Genomic DNA, 21,205 nt, shown 5'->3' on the forward strand with positions numbered 1-21,205 from the left:
GCCCTGACAGCGTTTACATCTTCTCAAAGCAGCCAAGCTCCCCTCCCGCCTGCAGACTTTTTATAATCGCAATAAGACAACTCTGGGGAAGATCATCTTGTGGGAACTCCGGGGAGTCATCATCTAATCACGTTCTGGGCTGATTTGAGGCACTCATCTGGACCAAATGCCTCCCCAACACCCCGGGAGTGGCTTTATGAGGCAGCAGCCAGGCCCCATCAAGCCTTATTGCTTAATTAAAAACAAATTCCTGAGTAACTTATTTTTCTGTTTTTTATTATTTTTTTTATTTTTTGTCTTCCCATAAAGCCGCCAGCCACACAAAGGATGAGGGAGAAGCCCAGGAGTTGGGAAAGGAAGCAGAGTTTTACAGCTCTGGCTGCTGAGTTGGCTGCCTTGGCCTTTAAAGGATTAAACAGAAAGCCTTCCTGGGGGGATGGGCCTCCGTGGTCTTAGAGAGCAAAGGTCAGGGCAGGCAGGCCCCTGGGCGGGACACCTGGGGTGACTACGTGATACCATCCCTCAGACCCTGACCTCAGGGTGTTGGTATTATTGCTCTGGGCTGTGCCAGACCCTCCAAAATGCCATTAGCTAATTGGGCCTTAATCTGGCTATTGGAGAAGCCAGTAGTGTGGCCCGGCCCCTGCTTTGGGCCCTCCAGAGGCGTGATCCACACCCCAGGAGGACCTGCCCACCACACATGAGATGGATCTGGTCTTGGGTCCCTCCCCGAGACGGGAGGGACAGATCCCACTTGCGTTCCAAGGTCATAGGGGGATCCAGATGGACAGAGGTGCCAGAGAAGCTGGGTTTCCCTCCCACTCAGAGGAGAGGAGGAAGACCATTTCAGAGGAGTTTTGGTTTTAAACAGGAGACAAGAGTCCCACCTTCCCCGGAGGGGCTGCAAGAAGGGAGGTATTCTCTTACTTCTTTGTACCAGGATGCACCAGGGTGCACAGCCTCGGGGAGAGCCAGCAAACAGGGCTGTGTGCACTCATGCCTGTAGGAGTGCTGGGGCAGGTGTGCATGTGTGTCTGTGGGTGTCAGTATGTGTTTGCAGAGGCCCAGATGTCCCTGTGCCAAGCTGCAGGGGTTCAAATCCTAGCTCCATTTGGGCAAGTGACAACTCTTCTGGGCCTCAATTTTCTTATCTGCTAAATGGGGATAATGATAGCATTGACCTTACCAGGTTGCTGCGAGGATGAAAGGAGTTAATATGTGCACAACACCCAAAATAGTGCCTGGCGAGTGCTTCCTAAGTGTTCGTACACCTGCGAGCATGTGCAAGTGACTTCTTAAAAATTACATATAGAGAAACCTCTCCAACTCAATTCATATTTTCCCATAGACTTTCATTTCAAAAATTAGGGATGAGATTTCTAGAAGAATTTTGTCCCTATGATAAACCAAAATTACCAAGAAACAGGGGCTGATCTTCACAAAACAAGTCAGGATTTATGCAGAATGAGTGCCTCATATCGGGTTCAAACCAGAGATCAATTATGCTTAGAACTGAAAAGAAAACAGAGTTCTTTTGCCTATTGCAATTCTGAGAACCAAACCCCTGGAATCACGTCTTCTACAGGAGAGCGGAGCCCTGAGTGTGCCCCTTCTCACTCTCCTCTCCTCCCACGTCCATCAACACTTCAGAAATAAGAGCCAAGTGGCCAAAATCAGCTCTGGGAAGATTGCAATCAGGAGAGGAGATCTTAAGCCACTTCAGAAAGGGGGAGCCTTTCTGGGAAACGTCAGGTTCGTTCATTAGCATCTGCAGAAAAACATGCCTGAGAAGAAAGTCTGCATGAATCTGAGGTCTCAGAAAGGAAGGCCTGCCTGCTGATCACAGGGGGCACCCCAGGGACCCTAGACGGGGGGAGACCCCACAGAGTGACCATCAGCAAAGGCGGGCCGCTGGAGGGTCACTGAAGTGACCGCTTGCTTTCCTTCTCTGGGAAGCCTCAGGTGGACTACAATACCCTGTGGGATTTGTGGGGGTTGGTGGAGAAAGCAAGGACTCTGAGCCAGTCTTCTGAGGTCCAAATCCCTGCCCCCACTCTTCTTCCCCCTGGATGTATCCCTCCCCTCCCGGCTGCGGGATTGGTGAGGACTTGACACAACAGTCATGTTGCCATCCTCATGCCCAGCCTCCTCATTGAAACCAGGCACCGCAGGCCTGCCTATGCTTACACAGCTTTATCTACTACTTTTGTAAGCCTGGGAACTTTTCTCCTTTCTGGAAGAAATTCCTATTATCTTTGGAGAACTCCACCTTTCTCTCTCTCCGGTCCTTTGATTCAGGGAAGACAGACCCAAGTGTCAGCCCAGAGATAGACAAGAGTCTGGCCGGCCAGAGCACCACATTCTCTAGCAGCATGGAGCAAAGATACAGCAAGAGAGAAGCGGTCCTGAAGATGGTTCATCCTCTGGATCAAGCCATTCCTGAAGGCCATTCTCTTCTGACACTTCAATTAATGGTGGTTTGGGGACATACACATGATCCAGTCTAGGCCAATGAGAACCCAAACACAGGCCCTTGGCTTGCAAGTGGAAATACATATCCTTGCACTGGGAAGTTCAGGCTGTTCACACGGGAACCAGATACTTCCCACCATCTGTTGGTGAGATGCTGAGTGAGAGTAAGTAGACGTGGAAGAAAAAATAACTGAGGAGGAGAAAGGCAGATTCCTGACAACACATCTGAGACCAGCCCTGTCTGAAGTTACAATTGCCCCACCCTTTCCAGTTGCAGGAACCGTTATCTACACCCCCCCCCCATTTCTTCATAAGCCAATTTTGAGTTCGGTTTCTGCACTTCAACTGGCAAATGCAGTTGACCCTTGAACAATGTGGGGACTAGGGGTGCCAGCTACCTGTGCCACTGAAAATTTGTGTATAATTTTGATTCCTCCAGACTTAGCTACTGATAATCTCTTGCTGACCAGACTTCTTACATAACATAAACAGTTGAGTAGCACATATTTTGTGTGTTATATGTATATTATACCATATCACCATAATAAAGGAAGCGGGGGAAGAGAAATTGTTATTATGAAGATGTAAGGAAGAGAAAATACATCTACAGTACCATTCCATATTTATGGGGAAAAACCATATGTAAGTGGACCCGTGCAGTTCAAACCCATGTTGATCAAGGGTGAACCGTACATAATTCAATCCTGCTTCACTTTTGGACTGGGAGGACAGAATGTGTCTCTGTGTCTCTGGGGTGTAGGTTTCTCATGGGCAAAGTTGGTTTAAAACCCTCCAGGAGTTGCCTGAGGAAGAAATGTGTTCATTACATTGATCAGTTAAGATGATTTCAGCTACAAGTAGCAGAAACTCGAACCTACGTCGGCTTAGACAAGAAGGAGTTTTATTTCACATCCCAGCAAGCTAAGAAGTAGAAGAGTCTGCTGGGTTGTTGACTCAGGAGTTTGGTCCTATCGTCCAGGATCCTGGTTCTCTCTGTTCCTCTACCCAGGTCCCCAGGGTGCGAGCTTTCCCTCAGACTGGCCTGGTCTCAAGATGGCAGACGAGCTCCAGGCTTCCCTCCCCTGTGCAGCACCATCTAGAGGAGGAAAAGGGACTGACTGGCTGTCTTTCTATACTTCATTCCTACGAACAAACTGCTCCCTTACCACCAGTAAAACTTTGTAACAGGATAAATGAGGTTACACAGCTGTAACAAAAAAATCTCAACATCTCAGGGACTTTAAACATCAAAGCTTTACTTTTCACTGATGCTACAGGCCATAGCAGGTCAGTAAGGGGCTGTTTCCAAACCCTCTCAGGAACCCAGGCTGAGGCATCGGCTGCTGTCTTGAACGCTGTTGGTGATTGTGCCCAAGGGAAGAAGGTCTGGAGGGTCTCGTACTCACAGTCAAACACTCTGGCTTAGAATGACACACATGGCTTCCACTTATGACTCATTGACTTGGGTTAGTTTTATGGCCTTACCTGACCACACGGAGACCAGGAAATAAATATTTCACTGCCCAAAATGGGGAGAACTGGAAACACTGGACAGATAGCACAGACAATCACAACAACAGCTCTCATGGTCTGGCATGGAGCCCCATCCTGGCAGGATGACTGTGCTGGGCCCAGAGCAGTTGTTGGGATGGGGCACGGAGGCTGGCCAGGCAACATGGAGGCCCCGGCGGCCTGTGAGTGCACCTGTCACTAGTGAGATACACATGGTGAGGGTATTGTCAGAAGAAGCCAGAGAGGGAGCTGTGGGGAAGATGGTCTTAGCCCACATGATCTGTGTCCCGAGGCAGAAGACGCTACTCCAGGCTTCGATGGGGTGAAAGCTACTTTCAAAATGCACATGGGAGCTTGGCTGACGTCATCCCCCTGATAGTGCCTGGGGTGACCCTGGGAGTCCCGACAGCAGGGGGAGCAAGGCTGCTCCTGCCATTGGTCTGTGTGTCCTGCCTGTGCTCACCAGGACGTTTCAGAGCAGGCAGCTCAGGGACTGTTTCCGTCAGGATTCCGTCAGACAAGCAGAGCCACTAGGAGATTTTACGTCCTAAAGGATTTATTATAGGAACTTGACCTTACCCCATTGTGGGAGCTGATTAAACAGCATACACGCAGTGTCTGCTTCTCTGCCAGGGCCTGGAACCTGCAGCCTGAGGGACAGGAGATAGGGAGGGAAGGAAGGAGGGATGGGAAGTGGAGGACACAAGGACAGCCGGGACCTGAGAGGCTGGCTCCGCATCAGCCCCTCCTGGGCTCCCAGCCTCCCTCATCCATGAGGGTGTCCTCCAGGAGGGGCTGGCGCTCTTCTTCATGGCCCAGGGCCAGAGAAGCTGAAGGAGGTCACAGCCTCAGCTGGAGGTGTTGTGGGCCAGGCTGCTGCCTGCATCCGTCCCATGACCCAGCAGATCTGCTGAATGTGAGCAGCATCAGCACCTGGAACCCTGCACCGACCTCCAGGACCCTGAGAAGGACCCACTGCTGGCATACTTCTGCCTCCCAAATCAGGGCAAGGTTCCCTAAGGGCCCACCCGGGCTAACTGGGAGCAGGGTTTGGGAGAGAGTGCTGGGAAGTGTGGGTCCAGCTCGGGTGAGTTGCCATGACATCAGTCCGTCCCACGAACCCTTTGCTACATGGCACCTGTTCCCTCCTTTGAGAGCTCAGTGCAGTGGACGTGTATTACTATTATTACCGCCAGCATTATCCATTCTCCCTTCTTTTAAAGACAGCCCTTCGGTGCCTTTGGAGGAGCAATCTCTTTCCCACAGTTAATCCACATGTTGTCAGGGCGGGAGCATGTGATCCAGGCCTGGCCAATCTTCCCCTCGGATGTCTGAGCCAGTCTGATCAGATGGACAGATGAGGGTGAAGGAATTCTAGGAGGGGAAGGAAGGGTACCAGGAAGAAACATGTCCTTCCTTCCAGCTAGATTTCAGCTAGACTGAGAGAGTATGAGCGTTGAACACGCACCTTGCTGCTGTGAAGGGAGAGCCTGTCTGAACAAGGAGGCAGCACAGAGCAAAGATACAGCCAGAGAGAAGAGGTTCTAAAGATGTTCATCCTCTAGATCAAGCCATTCCTGAAGGCAGTTCTACTCTGACTTTTCAATTATGGGGGGCCAATAAGTGCCCCCCTCACCAGTTTATACTGGGATTTATGTTACTTGCAACCAAAGTAGTCCCAACGGATGCTCCATAGACAAAATCAGTGTCTCTTGGTGTGACAGCTCTGATTTCATGGGACCATACTGGAGAAAAATACGCACCACAGTTCTCCTGAGCCAGAGAAGATCATGGGCTTCTGCAGAGGGGAGACAAATCAGGAGTGGGCAATGGAAGAAGCCTAGGGTGGCATCTAGCTCTGCACCTGACCATCTGTGACACCTTGGACAGGCCCCCACTCCTCCCAGCACCATTTCCTTATGCATATAGCCGTCATCATCTCTTCTGTCAGGTGCTGGCGTAGAGCTCCCTAGCTTAGACCCAATCTGGTACTCCTTGTGTCCAGAGACGCCCATTTCTACAGAGAGCTGAAAAAAAAAAAAAAAAAAAACATGAGGCAATAACATGACCAGATGTATGTGTGATTCGCTTTGGTATTTTATCCTACAGGCTCTTCTACTTCGTGAAGAGAGAGAGAGAGAGCCCTGATCATCATGGGCTATATTGATTACAAGACTCATTCGGGTTGTTTGGAAATGACTTTTAGGAAACAGCCCCATGCACCCTCTACAAAGCATTCTGGGAAGGGCTCCAGCCTGTGGATGGGCCAGTTGGTAAGGGTGTCAAGAGACACCTCTCAGAAGCACAGTCCTGCCACAGAAGTGGCCCTGAAATGACCACACCAGCCGTGGGCACGCTCGCTGATTCACTTGCTCATTCTCTAAATGCTGACGTTGAGCCCACCTTCGTGCTGAGCCCAGGACTCCAGGGTGGATTTCTCAGACACCTGGTGGGGAGACAGCCATGTGTTTACTGCGTAGTACAAAGGGGTATGGCAAATGTGGGTACCTGGTATCTGGGCTCTGGCTGAGAGGCCCCTGCCCAGCTTTAAAGACTGTGTCCATGTGTCTGTCATTGCAAAGCACCATGGTTGGCAAAGCCCAAGCTCTCAGTCTGGCTCTTGGAGCTCAGAAACCAACCATTCAGCAACAGAAAGAGCCAGGACAGAGCATAACCTAATGAGACTTACTCTGTGCCTGGCCCTCTTGGCTTCTTTCTACATGGGATAGATATTCCTATTTTCAACAAGGAAGCCCAGACTCCCAGAGGCCAAGTGACTTGCCCAGGCCCATGCAGTGTTTGGGCTGGGAATTGAACTCAGATTTTTCTACCACTGAGTGAAAATCTACAGATACCTGGGTCCTGCACCCAGGGATTCTGGTGTAGTTTTAGGGGATGAGCTCTGAGCTTTGGTACTATTTGAAAAACTCACTACAGGGTTCTACTATGTGGCCAGGGGTGAGTAGCAGGGAGGGGACTGACTAAGACAGACTGCCTGGAAAGGCCTCTCAGAGAAGGTGGCCTTCAGTGTGATCCTTGTCCCCCCAGGAGCTAAAAGGAGCTGGATATTGAACCAGAGAGAGCATCCTAGCAGGGCTGGAGTAGGATGGCCAACGGCCCTGATTTCCCTGGGACTGTGCTAAACCTGACTGTTCCCAGCAAACCTGGCCTGCAGCTCCAGGATGGGGGCAGGGGGCAGTCTGGAGGTAGGGGACCCGGCCCTACAGGCCTCAAAGGACTGTATTAAGTGCAGAGACCGGGGAACAGGCTCCTTGGCCTCCCTACCAGAAGGCCAAGAGTATCTTGCTCCTTGGGCTTCAGGGCACAGCTGAGCCTTTGGGTCTAAAGAAAGAAGCTGGGAGGAAGTGTCTCTGGTTCAGGAACTGGAGCCCGAGCCGCCTGACTCCTGGGGACTCATGAGCACTCTGTCTTCATTATTTAGGGCCATGACTTACCTGTAACTCAACCAAGCCAGAATGGGGCTGCCCCCATAAATGGCCCTGGAATGGGGCCTGGGAGACTGGCAGGGCCTCCTTGGAGAAGCATAAGCCTCTGTGAGCGGACGATAACTCTCATTTGCATTAATTAGGCAGCCTCCTAATAGGATGTTCAATAGTTATTGCGGTCTTTAAGTTCCGCAGCAAGCACTGCCCAGAGCCAGCAGCTGGCAGGGGTCCTGTCTTGCAAACCAGAGACCTGTCCTCACCATGGCAGACAGTGGGGCTTAAAATACAGAGGGAAAGGGAGCCCTCATGGGTTCTGATTTGGGGAGGGGGCCTAGCCACACCTTGGCTGGGTGATCCTGGAACAGGTGATCTCAGTGTCCTTGGTCAGCACACAGGCCAGTAGGGCTAACTTCTTGGGGGATATTCCAAGGCTCCACCAAGAGTGTGGGCTTGGAGGGGACAGCTTTGACAAGCGACAGGTCCCATGTGTTTGGAAGATGAGCGGGACACTGTTGAACTCCGAGTTTTCAGATGAGACCACGTGGTAAACCTTGCTCCTTTTGCTTTATTCAGGAGACTTAAACTTAACAGATGAGGACACTGAGGCACTGGGAGGTGGCTTGCCTAAGGTCACAGAGCCAAGCCAGTTAAGGACATCCCGGGGATGTGCCAACACCACTCCCCATCCCTGGCCCAGCTCTGCCATCTTCCTCATTTCTGACCCTGGACTCCTTCTTCCTTCCTTACCTGCCGATCCGCCCACCTGTCCCCTCTTCTTTTCTCGGAGAAGACCTCAGTGGCTTCCCCTACCTCCTAGGTTCTGCTGGCCTTGCTCTCACCCCCTCTGTTTATCAGCCTGGCAGGCTGGGGTCGACCTCTGCTCACCCAGCTGGACTCCAACCTCACAGGCCACGTGGCTGTGAGTGGATGGTCAGGTGCAGACCTAGGGGGAGGCATGTGAACCTAAGATCTTATTCGTGGGGTGGTATATGCACCCCTCAAACCTGTTTCTGTGTATCCCTGAAGCCGACACCGTGGGTCAGGCCACAGATGGCCCTCACAACCCTCAGCCTCCTTACTGGTCTCCAGCCCTCACTCTGGCCCCTCTCTGCCCTGGCTTCTGTCACCCTGCCCAGTGCCCCAGGCACTAGCTGCCAGTCCCTGCTGTCCACTCCAGGCCCTACTTCCCATCTCAGGTTCCTCTGCAGGGGGTTCCTTTCCTGCTTGAAGCCCACTCAGCTCTCTGGCCTCATCTTAAAGTCACTTCCCAAGGGAAGCCTACTCTACCTCCAGACCCGCCAGGTCCCTCTGACATGGGCACTGTGTCCCTCCCCAGCCCAGCCCACACCCCTCATGGCCGCCGTTACCAGCACTCATTGAGAGCCTCCTGCGGACCAGGTCTGTGGCAACCACTCCTTTGTGACAGGATTGCTGACGTCATAGTTCCTGGAGGTCCAGGGGAGAGAGGTGGGAGATGTTAAGGGGGTGAATTTGGGGACATGACGCCCCCGTGAGCACTTTGGGTTTCCCTGCTAGAAACCCCTGATTCTCGGGCAAGAGCCGTGAGGGTTAACGGGCATGGCCATCGGGAGCAAGACACCAGGGAGGTGCTTCCCTTTCGGATGCGAGGAAGCAGCCACACCGCGGACTCAGAGGGTCATTGACAAGCACAGTTTTAATCCAAGTGTAACACAACAGCAAGGTCACGAACCCTAAACTACAGCCCAAGGAGCTATCCGCCAGTGAGGTGCTCATGCTCCCAGCCCCCATCCCCAGGCCAGCACACCACTGGTTAGCGGCGGTGTAACTAGGAACTGCGTTCTGCTCACACCCCTTCCAGGGAGATGAAGAGCAACTAGGGGTGCTTCTCCTTCTCAGCCACCACAAGGCGGATGTCCCCGGAACAGAGGGGCAGGCACCCGCAGCTCCCTCCCTCCTTCCTGACAGGGGCTGCAGTTTAATTCCTGCAGATTCAATGAATCTACTGTAAACACCACACTCAGCCTTGTCCCTTGTGGTTGAAAATGAAAGTCAAGAGTAATTTGACTTTGAACTTGGGTTTCCTGAGTGCCAGGCTCCTGATTGAGCTCAAGGACTCCAGGCCGGGTTGCCCAGCACCAGCCCCGCCTGCCTCCCCCTGCACCTTGGGTCCAGGTAAAGTTGGAGATGACAGAGGGGTTTTGCCACGCCTGCTGCAGGTCACAGCTGCCCGCAGTGTGTAAGCTCTCACCTGGTTGGGATGCGAGAAGGACCCACACGGTGTCCAGGCACTGCTGCTGTCTGGGGCACCTGCCTGCCTGAAAGGCTGGGGTGGCCTGGGGGTCACAGGACGCAGTGCCGCAATGCTGTGGAAAGCCACAGTGGGGGAAGGCGTCTGTAGGGGCCAGATGGGGGTCACCATGGCTGGGTGTGGCCACCCTTAGCCACCATTAGGGCCACACCCTCGGCTCGCTGTCAGACTAGTATTTAATGGAACACTTACTACGTGGAGGGCAGTGCTCTAGAGGGCACTGAGGGACAAGGGTTGCAGGGGTGGACGAGCCAGGCCAAGTCTTGGTGTTCATGACGCGTACGTTCTGCTGGAAGAAAACGACAATGACCCAGCAGGGAAGGTTACTGACAGGCGCTGTGTCCAGTGTGAAATGGTCACATGCTAAGGGACCGCAGGGGGACCGCTGAGAGGGAGGCCGGCCAGCGGTGCAGAGCTGAGTGCAGGGCAGGGGGCTGCCTTGTGCTCACAGGTCCCGGGAAGGTGGGAGTGGTCTGAGGGGGACAGCGCTGTGGAGAAGGCACGGGGGCAGGACACTGGGGAGCTGGGAGAGCCAGGCTGGGCTTAGGTCCTGGGGGGCCCTTGATGACCCTGGTCAGACACTGGGTTTAGATCTAAGTGTACTGGGAAGTCACTTGTAGGTTTTGAGCAGAAGAGTGACACGATCTGAGTCCTGCTTCACAATGGTCACCTGAGCTGTGGTGGGGCCACATGCGGAGGCAGGGAGGCCACGAGGGGTGGTGGGAGGGTGGGTGAGAGCAGGCGCAGGGAAGACAAGGGAGAGCCACCAGCACTTCATGAGAGACCGGATGGGGGCAGGCGCCAACACCAGGCAGGGGTAGGAGGCCTCCTGCGTTTCTGACCTAAATGGAGAGACAGAGGCTGTTCACTAAGATGGGGTCGAAGCGGAGCGTCCTCGTGGGGGAGCGTCCTTGATTCTTGCCCAGCCTCTTCAGGTCAGGAGCCTGTTACACTCCCAGGGGTTTGGTCAACCAGCCGAGGTTTCCACTCCCCGGCGAATGTTCACTGAGCACCCATTCCAGGTCAGCGAGTGCTTCTAGATCACTGGGGACACATCAGCCATCAAAACAGAGCCACCGTGAGCTCAAAGGAGCTCCCACTGGAATTAGGGGAGGCCGACAATAAAGTTCCAGATTCGGCAGTGGGGTTGGGGAGAAGCAGGGCTGCCAACACGATCTTCTGAGTCAGGTGTGTTGGGGGTTGTGGGTGGGACCAGCTGAGGGGAAAGGTGAGGAGTCCAAGGACGGAGATCAGGGCATTCCAACATTTAGAAGCTCGGAGGAGGAGGAGGTTCCATAAAGGACAGAGAGGGAGTGGCCAGGAGGGGGGGACTGTCAGGGAGTGTGGGGACACAAGTGCCTCAGGAGGGAGGCAGTGGTTAACGGTCAGCCGCCCTGAGGGGCCACCTGGGATGTGGAGATGGGGAACCCAGCCCTGGGTTTGGGAGTGTAGTTCACCCGAGGGAGACTGCTCCGCGGAGTGGTGGGGAAATGAGCCACTTCCTCCCCTCTTACCGCACTCCACCCCCCAGCCCAGCCCAGCCTGCCCCATCCTGGTCTGTCCTGTCTCATGTCTGTTCCATCTCAATGCGAGCCATGCAGAGACCCGGGATTTAGGTCCCTCTTCCTCCCTCGCTACCTTCTCCTCATCAGAGCTCGATCTGACAGCTCAGCAAGCGCCCTGTGTGGGAGGTGCACGAAGGGGAGGCCAGGACACAGAACGGCTGAGCCCGACCTGGGGCCTCGTCCGTGCTGGAGCCCTGCTGGGGACACCAGCCCCCACACTCCTCTGTGCAGCCCGTCTTTGCGTCTGTCTACTTAGCAACACTCGTCCTTCACAGCTCAGGAAAAACTACCAAGAATGTTATTGACTCTAATTTTAATTTGTCTAGCACTCTTGTTAATGATGTCTATTTAAGACATCCATTAAAGGCCCACGAGGTTAATTAAATGGACAATTCCAATACAGTTCTATTAGAACCCCCCATCAACTTAATATTATAGACATTTAACAGATGTCTTAATTAGACATTATAGCTAAGAAATGCAAACTAAATTAAAATGAAAGCCATTGTCCAGAAAGACAGCTTTTTACCATAATTTATGGGTTTTTGGGGGAATGTTCATGTTTACTCTTCAGAACCTGAGAGATCCGTCACTGAAAATCTTTTCCAGCATCCGGAAAACCCCATCCCGAGAGTCCCAAATCTCAAATCACAGTCCAGGTGTCAGAGCTGGAAGACACTTGCGCCACCATCTGGGATCCACGATCCTCACACTTCAGTGACCGGAGGAGCCAGCTGGGGTCTGACAGACCCACGAAGTCGTCTAGGCCCCTGGAGTCTGACAGCAGCCCAGGAGCTGGCTGCTTCGAACGGGTGTCCTGGTGACACTGATGCATGTGCTGGAAGTCCCAGGATCCCCCTTCAGGAAACCCTCATCTGGTCTCATGGCCCCACTTGCCAGCTGGTGACTCGGAGGCCCCTAAGCGTGTCAGGACTGGGCGAACGGGTCAGCAAGATTCCGCACCTTGCCCCGTCCCAGGGCCTTACAACTTCTCTAGCACCTCTCCCCTCCCACGGAACCAGGCAGGACCTGAAGCACCTCCTATGGGTTTGGGATCGGTAGCCAGAGCTCTGCCACCGGCTCCCACCTTCCTTCCTGCTGGCCCTGAGTCTCATGGGCAGGCGTTGTCCTGGGGCCTCCATGACTGCTCTGCCAGCCTGGTCCTGAGCCTCAGGACCTCTTCACATCCCACGGCAGCCTGGATCGAGCCCCTTCCTCCAGGGACCCTCCCTGTCCACCCTGCCCCGTGTGTGCGTCTCCTCCCCCACCACTGTCCCTGTGCCTGAAGGGAGGGAGACGGAGGAGCTCAGTGGTTTGCAGAAGCGAGGGAAGCCGGCAGTGGAGAGGCCACTGGACCTAAGCTCCTGTCTGAGCCAGTCATGGGACCCAGTGTTGAGGGCTCAGGGCCCAGCCCCTGGACCAGCTGAACCGGCTAGTGGCGCCAGCAACCTAGGCAGGGCTGGGGTCAGCCAGGCCAGTGTCTGAGGACGGGAGCCAGGCTGGCTACTGCAGCCTTTATGAGGGGCTCTGCTAGGGGCTCCTGTTCTGGGTGGGCAGCTCCACCACTGTTCTGGACTGAATCATGTCCCCACAAATTCTGTCAAAGCCCTCATCCCCAGTGTAACCGCACTGAGAACAGAACCTTTAAGGGGACAATCACGGTGAAATGAGTCATACAGTGGAACCCTAACCTACAGGACGGGTGTCCCAGTCAGAGGAGGAAGAGACACCAGATGGCTCTCCTTCCCTGCAGGTGTGCACTGAGGAAGGCCACAGGAGGACACAGCAAGAAGGGGCCAAGGAGAAGGCTCTCACCAGACCCCAGCCAGGAGGGCACCTTAAACTCGGACTTGCAGCCTCTGCAGCGGTGGGGAAGGATGTTCTGTTTACACTGCCCGTCTGCAGTTTGGTTAGGGCAGCCCCAGCTAACGCAGGGGCCATGACCCGTGCTGCCCTCGCTTCCTCCTCCAGGTGCTTCGTCCTTTTCCTCCCCTGGAGGCGCCTGTCCTCTGTGGGCCCTGCAGGAAGTCTCAGTTCCCCACACGCAGTCAACTCCAGGGAATGTAAAGGGCCCACGGGCCCACTCACTTTTTGGAGAACAGTGGGTGCCTGGGCTGATGTGTCCTGGCCTTGCGGCTCCTGAGTCCCGTCCCCAGGTGGTCACCACTCTGCTGCTCCGTGGGCCTCTCTGGTTCCTCCAGTGCATGAGACCAACAAGTGAGGCTGACGTAGCTGTCTCCCACAGGCCTACACCTCCAAGGCTACAGCTCTACTGGGGAAGTGGAGGTAGGAGCCCGGACTGCAGGCTACCACAGCACCCTCCACAACTGGCCCTGTGCCACAGCTGTGGGGACGTGGCCAGCCCTGGTCCACCGCCGGAGGCCTCAGCCTGGTTCTGGGGAGCAGCTGGTATGGCCTCATTAGGACGCTCACTGAGAGCCAGTGTCCTGCCTAGCCTGGGACCTCAAGGGCACAGTCCTCAGGGCATAGGACCCAGTGACCCTAGGTGGGCTGTGGGGACAACAGGGCATCACAGGCGGGCACAGTGGCAGCTTCATGGCAGATGAGCGTTCTTGTCAAGTGTCCTCGGGGAAGCGGGGAGAGAAGGCTACTAATGAACAGCCATTCACAGAGAAACTTGAGTCTGCACCCTGAAAAACATTTCACAAACCAAGTGGCACCAATGGTTCTGGAAGCAGTTGTATATTTACACGTTGGCTGCCAATTCCCTACAGGGGGGTGGGCAGGAGCAGCACCAGGCTGTGCCCCGCGTGGCACATTCGGATGGGCGGAAGAACGAGCCACTTTATGGGGAAGGCAGCGACTTCCTCAGTGGGAGCCCAGGTGATGAGGGGACCGCGTTACATACTGAGAGCAGGGTCCTCTCATCCCCGTGGTCAAAAGCATGGCTGGGTAGCCAGACCATGGGTTCAAATCCCAGCTCAGCCCTCTCAGGTGGTAAGGCCCTGTGTAGCGAGCCCTGAGGCTGAGCCCAATGTGGCAAACCCAGGCTGTCAGAGCACAGGCGTCCGTGGCCAGCCAGCTGCCCTGTCCCCAGCGGGGCTGGGACCTGAGACCTGCAGCACAGGCAGTGATGGCGGCAGTGGGAGAGCATCTGAGCTGACCCTGGACCATCCTGATGAGCCGCGGACCCCACACAGATGGACACGGGCGCTCCCCAAGCCTCTGGGAGGTGCAGAGGCACTGAGTGAGGGCTTCCTGCTCTCCCATCAGAGTTGGAGTTTACATTCCCTCCCCACGGCCTTTCTCCTCCAGTGCAGGGGCCCAGCGGGACATACGGACAAAGCCAAGTGTCTGGACCCGCTGCTTCTCCTGCAGCAAAAACAAAACAAAACAAAACAAAACAAAACAAAAAACCTCATGGACTTGCTGCTGGTTTGTTCCCAGCAACGTTTCTGCCCTCACCTGGTTGGTCGGCAAACGCTGACTTCTCAAAGGAACAGGCCATCCGTCCTTCTGAGCCATGGGGCTTCCCGACCAGCACACAGTGGAAGCCAGCCCGCCCATGCCCTGTCCCCACTCGGGCCTGCCTGCGAGCGCCTCACCTAATGCCTGGTAGACACAAGGCACACAGGCTGAGTCAGACCGAAGAGTCAAGGCTTCCGGCGGCAGCACGCAGCGAGGACCCTGTTGCGGACTCTTCAGGACATGAGAGCTTGGGAAGAGCTACAGTCTTGTTCCCCTTCAGCCCACCCTGGAGCCTAAGAGCCACGGCAATGAGAAGGAGCTGCAGGTCGGAGCTCCCTGTACTGAACGACCACTGCAAGCACCAGCTTACCTGGCATCCTGCATCCTGGCCCCAGCCCCATACTACTTTCCAGAGCCAGTGAGCCCAAAGGCCCTCTGCGACTTCACCATTCACTCTCCAGCTTTCTGGAAACAGCAGTTAGGTCCAAGAGTTCCACAGGGGACGTGACTTAAACTAACATGTCAGATGCTCCAAGCCCCTGCCCTCGGGAAGCAGGCACCTAAGGGCAGCTGTCTACACTATAGAAGTGGGACTGCCTACCAGGGACAGCCTCCAGCCCACCTCCCTTCCAGCCAGGCTGGGCCATGGGCTCGGTCCTTCAGCAGGACCCCCTTATCACTGACACATGTACTTTATTATTACATAAACAATGGATTCATTACAGAACACTCAGGAAACAAAGAAAAGGATAAAAGAGAAATAATAAAAACCTAATAATGCCACCAGTCAGGTCAACCTGTGCCAATCCTGCCAGGATTTTCTCTCACGGGAGCAATGCACACCCATCATCATCTAGAAACAGACACCCCTCCATTCCCTGACTTTGCTCAGTAAGGGACATTTCTTCCCGGATGATGAACTGTTCTTAACTCCGATGTTAATGGGCTGGGGTGATCTAGAAGCAGAACCAACCCAGTCGTGTCTCCGCTGAAAGGTGGGCATGCAGGTGTCCCCGTTTTTGGGGTCCCAAACAGCTGTCTCCGCAGCAGAGAGCTCACAGGTCAGCTGTTCACTTCGCTTTGAATTTCTTGGCAAATTGCTCACTTGACCAAAACTGGAATTTGCTTCCATAAATGCAGGCAATGAAGCCATCAATTTCTACTGCAAACACACAGTTCAGCTTGGGGATAACTGGGAGAAACAACAACAACAACAACCAAGAGAAAAAGGACAAGGGAGAAAAAAAAAACCATCCTGACGGTTAAGCTCACGCTGAAGCACAAGACCTTCCTAAAATGTCTACATTAGACATTAGAACGTAAGCTAGTAAGGAAAAGAGAGTCCACAAAGCTCAGCAGCACCAGGACAACAGGGCGTTTTTCTGCCCTAAGATTGATCTATTCAGATTTGGATATAACTCAACACTAATTTTTAGGATCAAATGCTCTAAACCAAACTCCCAGAAAAAGTGCAAAAAACAGGTCTCCCCGCATAGTTTTCAGACTGACTCATGGCTTTATGCCGTGAGAGCACCCAGACACCACTTTCTGAGGTCTAAAATGAGACAAGAACATACAAGAAAACAGAAGGAAGCAGCAAGAAAAAGCAAACTCCAAAATAAAGGAACAAAAGCCTCCCACTGTGGTTTTGCAATCTCAGATCTGCTGTTAAGGGGTGTGGAAATGTCGACAGTCCAGATGCTTAGGCTCATCTGCCAGAACAAGGAGCTCTGGCACACCCAGCAGGGGAGGCTGCACCTGCTTTCCTGGAACCCAAAGGGTTACCGGAAAGGGCCAGATCCTGAAACCCCAGGGATAAGCACTAAGCTAGCTCCCCTCAGGGTCTGCTTATCTCCACTCCTTGGGGCAGGGCAGGAGGTTGGGGCAGGGGAAGGTCTCAGTCATAGAAACAGACCCTCGTATCTGGAAGTGCAGCCCAGAAGCCCTCCCCCCAGTCCCATCTGGCTGCGGCTGCTGGCTGGGCTCCAGATGCCCTGGGGAGAGCCGTGAGGGCAGGGGCGCTCTCAGCAGGCGTGGGATGCAGGGTCAGCAGGGATCTGCAACCTGTGCTGACCAGAGAGGCCAAATGGGCCCACTGAAGCCACGAGGAAAGGGCCGACAAAGCCAGGGAGGCCACAGGCCACACACCCTGAGACAGTTCCGTACCTTTCAGGTGGTCTTCTTTGGGGAGGATTTTGAAAATGTGCTGTTTCCTGTAGGAGGATTCCTGTAACACCCACATAGGACGGGCATTTGGATTTCGTGACTGCAAAGGAAAAGGGCATTCAAGGCCTCAGCCTCGGGGGTGCTGGGCAGCCACAACCAGCTAGGTGGGGGCAGTGAGGAGTGGGGGGCTCCTCAGCTGGACAGGGACCAAGCTGGATGAGAGTCTGGGGTCCCTATCCCTTGACTATGGCTCTGTAGCCTCTGGGCTGTTCTGACAAGATGTCCTTTGGGGGGTCTGCAGCCACAGGGGTCTTGGGAAGGACCCTGGAGCCAACAGGTCACATGTGTGTCCAGCACCACCAAGATCCACAGGTTGCTGGAATGGGGTCACGTCTCAGTGATGGGATCTGAAGGAACACCAGCGCATCACATCCTTCCCATGACCCACCAAACTCTGGCCAGAATGGGATCTTGCTACAGGCGGTGAAGCAGTGACTGAGGCGAACTGCCACCACAGGCAGCTGGCCCCTTGGCTCTCCTGACCCATGGCCCATGTAGCCTGCAGACAAGTCACCAAGCACCTGCCATGTACCTGGCACCATCTTGAGGTCGGTGCCGGGTGCGAGGGTGAACAAGACTGTTCTCGGTTCTGCTCTCAAGGAGCTGATGTTCTAATGGTAGGAGGGAATGTGTGCCACATCAGACGACTGCATTTTTTTTTTCATTATACAATGATATTTATTAATATAATTTTTTGTTATAAAATGATATTTGTTAATACAATTTTTAAAATTTTTAATTTATTTTCAGCGTAACAGTATTCATTGTTTTTGCACCACACCCAGTGCTCTATGTAATCCATGCCCTCTCCAATACCCAACACCTGGTTCCCCCAACCTCCTGCCCCTTCAAAACCCTCAGATTGTTTTTCAGAGTCCATAGTCTCTCATGGTTCACCTCCCCTTCCAATTTCTCTCAACTCCCTTCTCCTCTCCATCTTCCCATGTCCTCCATGCTATTTGTTATGCTCCACAAATAAGTGAAACCATATGATAATTGACTCTCTCTGCTTGACTTATTTCGCTCAGCATAATCTCTTCCAGTCCCGTCCATGTTGCTACAAAAGTTGGGTATTCATCCTTTCTAATGGAGGCATAATACTCCATAGTATGACTGCATTTTCTGATCATAGTAATTGTTATGAAGAAATACACAAGGTCATGGGGAGAAGGTTCACTGTTGTTGATGGTAAGCCCTGGGGGGGGAAGTGACATGTGAGTAGGGACCTGAATACTGGGAAGCAGTCAGTCTGTGACACACAGAACTCTGGGCAGAGAGAAGGAGCAATAGCAAAGGCCTGAGGTAGGGCCTAGTGTGTGAGAAGCAGAAAGCAGGCCAAGGTGGTTAGACCTGGTGCTCAATAGAGCCAGAGGGGCCTTTTAGACAACAGTAAGGAAACAGAAGACAAACACGGCCTGAGTTTTGGCCTAAAACCTACCCTTGGGCTGCCTTGTTGGGGAGAAGCAGTGTGCCAGCAGGGAGAGGGCTAGGCAGCTTCTACCGGAATCCAGGGGCAATGGCAGTGGCTTGGATTCAGGAGCTAGGACGTGCTGATGGATGGTGCTGAGGGATCAGGGAAGAAGAAAGGTGTTACCGCCCAGGTTTTGGGTGAACAACCAGGGTAAACACTGGTACCGTGATCGGAGCTGGGAACACCAGGGCAGGGGCTATGTGAGCAGGCTGGAGTAGTTCTGGGTATGGACAGGTTGTGATGCCTGCTGGACAGGGGGGCAGCTGTGTGCAGGGCGGCTGGATGAATGATGATGCTCAGGGGAAGGTCTGCCCTGGACATGACACTGGGAGCTGGGAGTCCATAGCTGAGACTGAAAGCGGGGGAAATGGATGAAAGGGACTCTCTGCTCAGGGCTGAGGACACGTGCCAGCAGCTGCTGTGCCCCATGGGAGAGTAGCAGGGGTCCCTGTGTGGAAAGGCACACAAGCCATTGAGAGTGCATCCAAAAAGTGGCCAGAACTGGCTCGGGTAGCTAGTCCTCTCCCACCCTCAACGCTGGTGATCTGGAAACGTCCACGTGACAAGAGTGTGTCTAGCCCTGTGGCACAGAGCCACCCTGCTGAGTGATGCTGTGGGTGTTTGGGGGACCGTGGGCTCATAGGCGAGATACCTGAAACGAGAGCCCCGTGAAGATCTGCCTTCAACAGCTTGGTCTGAATCATGTGCGGCTGCCTAGAAGGTAAGCAGAAGGCCTCAGAGTTGACCATGAGTGAGAGTTCTGAAGGGGCACACAGGTCTACAAACTTCTGCAGCCAGCTGGCTCCGAAGGCTGCATTCACAGTCATCGTAAGCCTTGGGTTCTGCCCCAAAGGGCAGGACTGCAGACATGCAACTCACACGTCTGGTTTGAGACCACCGCACAGGTCCCGGATATACTGCTTCCAGAGTTTATGTAGGGGGGAAAAAGACTATCTGTGGCTAAGGTAGAAAGAGGTAAAGAATTAAGCGACATGAGCTTGGGATTGTGACATCAACAAGGCATAGAGCACGGCCTGACGCCAAGGAGCCCTACCCAGGTCATGGGGTACTGGGTGCAGATCCTTGTTCCACAGCAGATAACCCAACAGACTGACATCTGCATCCCCCTCCTGAACCTGTTTCTGCTGCTAGAACCCTCCTGGTGCCCCTACATCCTTCCTGCTGGCTACATGCAGCCTGGCTGGCCAGCACTCCAGCAGACCCCTCACACCACAAGGCACCCTGCACAGATGGGAGCAGCCGGGTGCTCCCAGGGCAGCACTGCCCCAGTCTCTGCCACACCAGGCGGGGGGCAGGATGTGCTCATCTGGACGGCTTTTCATGAACTAAACTTAAGTCTTGCTTCACCATTGTTCCCTGAGATCTTCTGCTATAGGAGCCAACCCTGAGGGGAGCAGACAGGAGCTGCAGGCTGCCATACACGTCCCCACGTAAGGGACCAGGTGTGTCTGAAAGGTAGGCCAGTGGTGGGATGCCAGGGAGAGAATCTCAGAGGCTTTCCTCTGGGGTCATTATTACGGGTCCTGGTGCCTCATGGGGAACCTGTTATAGGAAACTGTTGGGAAACCTCAGGCTCAAACTCAAAGTGAGTTCTACCTGTGTAGACACCAGCGAGGGAAACCTGGGCAGGCAGTGGCCCCTTCCTCCACCCGCAGCACAGCTCTCTTTGCAAGCAGGGTCCCAGACACAGTGACTGACCGTGCCTGTGGGAGGCTATTTGGCTGCAGCTCTTGGAGCAAGATCTACAAACCGGCCGATGACGAGCATGTGCAGAAGCATGACCAAGGAGGGATGCAGTGTCAGCTGGAGGGAAGAGCACGTCCTCCCAGAGTGATGTGTCTCTTTCAGAAACTTCTGAAACATGTGGGCAGCATGTTCTTTGGCAATAAACCCAGGGGATGATTCTGCCTAGTGCTAGTAAAAGCTATAAAGAGTATATACAAAGATCCATCAGTTCCTTTCTCTCTGGGAAAGCCAAAAGACAAACAGCCTGTTGCCATGGGTAAGAGACTCACTTCCGGTGGGGGCTCATTAGTTAAGGCTAGGACAGGAGCCAGTCAAAGAGCAAGAGCCTGGCTGTGTCTTGCTGTGAAAGCCAAGTGCAAACCCAGCCTGAGTTGGTAAAGGGAGGCTGCCCCCTTGTGGTGGCAGTGGGAGAAGCTCTCTTAGCTTCAGGGGAACTGGGTCTCCCAAAGCTACACCCACTCCAGGAGGAGGAAGCTGCCTTTGGGAGAAAGGCCCTGGCATACCTCTGCTGCTCTGGCTTAATGTCAAAGAGGTGCAGCTCCCTCCTCGGCCTGCAGAGAGGCCCTTGGATTTCTTTCTCTTCTCCTTGTGCTTCCGGCGAGTGGAGTACTCCAGGACCACAGCCTTGCGTTGCAGCTGGTCCTCGCGGGCTTGCTGGCTTATGTGTGGCGTGTTGTGCTTCAGGAAGGCCCTCACGAAGGTCTCGGCCTGCTGGGCTCCTGGAAGCCGCATGGGGACAGGGCGGCAGAGCGCCCACTGTTCTGGTGGGGGCAGCCCCAGACCCCAGGCCCTCCTAGACACTGCAGGTGAGGTGCCTTCCCTGACCCACCTGCCTCCCGACTGAGCCCCACACAGCCTCTCATCTGCTGAAGGTGAGCTCCCCACAGCTGTCCAGATGTGAAAGTCACCCTCAAATACCAATTCAGACGCTGCACAAAACAGCCACATCAAAATTCAACTTCCTACTATACATCTCTGAGGTTATTGTGAAGGGATTACAAAGAAAAAAGCCCAAATCCCTTAACAT

The 21,205-nt window shown here is 54.0% G+C and overlaps 1 pseudogene across 1 annotated transcript; it reads right to left on the reverse strand.

Annotated features, from left to right (window-relative positions):
* Positions 1-15,369: 15,369 nt before the first annotated feature.
* Positions 15,370-20,910, reverse strand: LOC309853269 (ribonuclease P protein subunit p29-like; annotated as a pseudogene). Its single transcript, XR_014316602.1, has 6 exons — positions 20,682-20,910; positions 20,448-20,473; positions 19,291-19,361; positions 19,064-19,125; positions 16,881-16,980; positions 15,370-15,906 (listed from the first exon to the last, which is right to left on the reverse strand). The product of XR_014316602.1 is annotated as a ribonuclease P protein subunit p29-like (transcript).
* Positions 20,911-21,205: the final 295 nt, after the last annotated feature.

Source organism: Mustela nivalis (genome assembly GCF_964662115.1).
Source record: "Mustela nivalis genome assembly, chromosome: 18".
Lineage (NCBI taxonomy): Eukaryota > Metazoa > Chordata > Mammalia > Carnivora > Mustelidae > Mustela > Mustela nivalis.